This window comes from Hyalella azteca, unplaced genomic scaffold (genome assembly GCF_000764305.2).
Source record: "Hyalella azteca isolate HAZT.00-mixed unplaced genomic scaffold, Hazt_2.0.2 contig9886, whole genome shotgun sequence".
NCBI lineage: Eukaryota > Metazoa > Arthropoda > Malacostraca > Amphipoda > Hyalellidae > Hyalella > Hyalella azteca.
Genome location: NW_025939942.1, coordinates 1 through 3211, shown reverse-complemented (window position 1 = coordinate 3211; position 3211 = coordinate 1). Strand labels below are relative to the sequence as shown.

At 31.2% G+C, this 3211-nt stretch overlaps 1 long non-coding RNA gene across 1 annotated transcript; it reads right to left on the bottom strand.

The window, feature by feature from the left end:
• Nucleotides 1–12: 12 nt before the first annotated feature.
• Nucleotides 13–1080, bottom strand: LOC108679642. Its single transcript, XR_001931389.2, has 3 exons — nt 1018–1080; nt 463–516; nt 13–111 (listed from the first exon to the last, which is right to left on the bottom strand). It is a non-coding gene; the product is annotated as an uncharacterized LOC108679642 (long non-coding RNA).
• Nucleotides 1081–3211: the final 2131 nt, after the last annotated feature.

Below are 3211 nucleotides of genomic sequence, written 5' to 3'. Positions count from 1 at the left end.
CCCCAGCCCCACCGACATGGAGATGCACGACAGCAGGAACTCGATGGGGTTCCCCCACTGTTCTCTATGTTCCCCATCTTCCTCTGGTGGGGAAGACTTCCCGTCAGCGTTCTGTTGATTTGCAAATTTTGATTATTTTACTAGAATTATTCTAAAAATTGAGCATTTATTAAATAATTCATTGATTGAATCTTTTAATTATATTTTAGGGTGGATTAATTTAATTTTTAATCGTGGATAACAAATTTAAGCATTCTACAAGCATAAGAGTCTAATTAAAACCATTTTTAATCATTATTCAAATAACATACTGTATATAGGAAAGCTATAATGCTAACTTATGATTCGACAACGCATTTTTTTATTTAATTTTTTTTCAACTGAATCACTGACTGAACCAATCTTGACTCTTCCGACTCAAATGATTGCAGGATTGAGGTTATTGGTATAGCTTTAACGTACCTCCGCGTCTCTCCAGCTGGAGGCGTAACTGGCGTCTGAAGGTCTCTGAGTTTCCTGAAGAAGCAGTGTTTAGTTAAGAGATCATTTACATTAGGCACAACCTACTAAGCACAAGTTTAGTCCTTAAATACACAACGTTACATTACCACCGAAGAACGTTGGCTGAAATATTCTGTCCAATTACCTATAGAGATGAAATTATTCATAAATGAAATTAATTTTCTGCTTGATTGAAAAAAAGTATTGATAAAATACGAAAACAATACGAACAACTATTCCCTGAAAAACCTCAAATATTATTTAAATACGCAAATAGTGCAATAATTAAGATTTACTGCCGCTAAGAATTGTAGCTATTATGGCAAGAATGTTCCTCAAACTCACGATAACTGAACGTCGCTCACATACATATATTTAATTTCAACGCTATTTAAAAATTGTTTTTTCCTTTCTAAGAACTCTCTGAAAATAACAAAGTGTCCATGCGTGCATACAAAAAAAATAATAATAAAAATAACAACAAAATATTCCAAAAAATTTGTGTTGTGAATTTACCTTCTTCTTGTCATTCGCCGCTGGCCCATACGAAGAGGACGTATGCCTCTTGCTCACGGTACTGACACTCTATGGATTGAGTAAGTCTTTAATCTTTCAATTGTTCTTCAATAATTCAGTTTTTCATTATTTTTGAAAGGTAATTTTGCAGATATATAAATAAGAATCAGGTATTTTGATATTTGTACAATAGCAATGCAAAAAGTAATACTAATCGGATTGCCACCGCTTTACCATTTAANGATTTGATAACATAATTAATTTTATTCATATAATTTTATTCATATAATAATTATATGAATAAATTTTTTATTCATATAATTTTCATAATATAATATACTTTTTTTATTAATTTATAATTAATATAATTTTAGAATTTCAATTTTCACTCATTAAAATAAACAATCTGAAACTTTTCGAAAACTCAGTGGTTATGGACATGAGGTATAGCGAAAAGAAGATGATAAGTATGACATTTGTTCATAAATAAAAAAAAAACAAACACATTAAATATGACACATAAAAAACAAACACCATAAATGACGGCATATCAGGTGTGAGTCATAAAGTCGATGAGCCTCATTCAAGTATTATTTATTTCACCGATATTTACACTTTCATAGATCTCTAATACGTATTATGTTACTGAAACAAACGATCTAGTTTTTAGTGGACATAAGGTTGCTTAAACAATTTCTTATTAACGTGTCTAATGTGGAAATGGATTAATAATTGCTTGTACGAACCTTTGTGGAATCGAAAACCTTTTGGGCATATGATCCTCTATTCTGAAAAGGGTGCAAAAATGGTATCAATAAGTAAATTCAATTAGTTACATCGTTTATTTTTCACGTTCACGATCGATAAGTCAAAGATATCGGAGAGATATAACTTCGTAATTTGTAGCAGGTTGGATTTAGGATATACTTAATATTATCAGTTGGATGCAATTCCCGAGAAAAGTAGATTAATAATATTGAACAAATGAACATTGATATTAGATAACTTTAATCTTATTTTCACCAAATATTTTTGATCTTTCATACGTTAAGCTTATTGAAGGCTTACTGTATTGCCCGCATGCTCCCCGGTGTCGTAGACCTTTTTTCCCATCGCATGCAATTCAACAGATTTACTTAATTTAGGCTGACTGATAAATGCTCAAACACTATTTTCACTGCCCTACGAAAATTAAAATAAACTCAAATTGATTTCCTAACCATTAAAAAAGTGCTAATATGCAATTAATTTTCTTTCAGTGCAAATGAAAAGCACAATAAAGCTTAGGAACACATTCTTGTTTACTTCGACTAGCACATTAGCACATTTACACCAAAGCAAGAAGCGCAAGACTTGTTCATGTTCGCGTTTCTGTACGACTGACGAACGCATCTTCACTGCGGGCGTACGTGTGAAGAGCGCATGCCATAAAGTGGCGATAACGGCTATTTCAAAAGCTATGCATCATCAATCGATATCTTCATCATTTACAACAGGAAAAATTTAAACTAGTCGTATTTATGAGCTCTGAATGAAATACACGAGCTGAACATTTTTAACGGAATATTCAGAAGTAAAGTATTTGATTTATTTTTTTTTTAGCTACATCAATGGCCAGGCAACTGATCGAGATTTCCATTTTTGCAATTCAAAGTCTAACTTTCCAATTTCCGATCACGTTACCGTAGGTATGTGTATTTCAATTTAACCTATTAGCTGCAATGCATTTACAATAAATTAGTTAAGGGCTGTTCCTAGAATTAAAAAAGTAATTCAAATGCCCCTGCCTCGGAAATGTTCGGTATTTTTGGCTGTAATCAATATGTATTAAAAGAAATAGAAAAATTAGTTTATTGTATTATTATTATTACAACACTTCTCTTTAACTTCACTTCTTGTCTGAATTGTCTGTCTGCTACAAATCTTGTAATCGAAATTTAACACACTTCTACTTATCCTATCGATCTGAAATTTTGCACACTTGTGTAAAATTGGAGACAATGCATGAACCAAATGTCAAATAAATGATTTTAAAAATTATTTTTTTTAACATTAAAAAACTCAAAAAATAATTTTGTCAGCTACAAATCTTATAACTAATATTTGACAAACTTTTACCTGTCTAATTGATCTGAAATTTTGCACACTTGTGTGAAGTCAGAGGCAATGCATGAATCAATTAACAGAATAAATA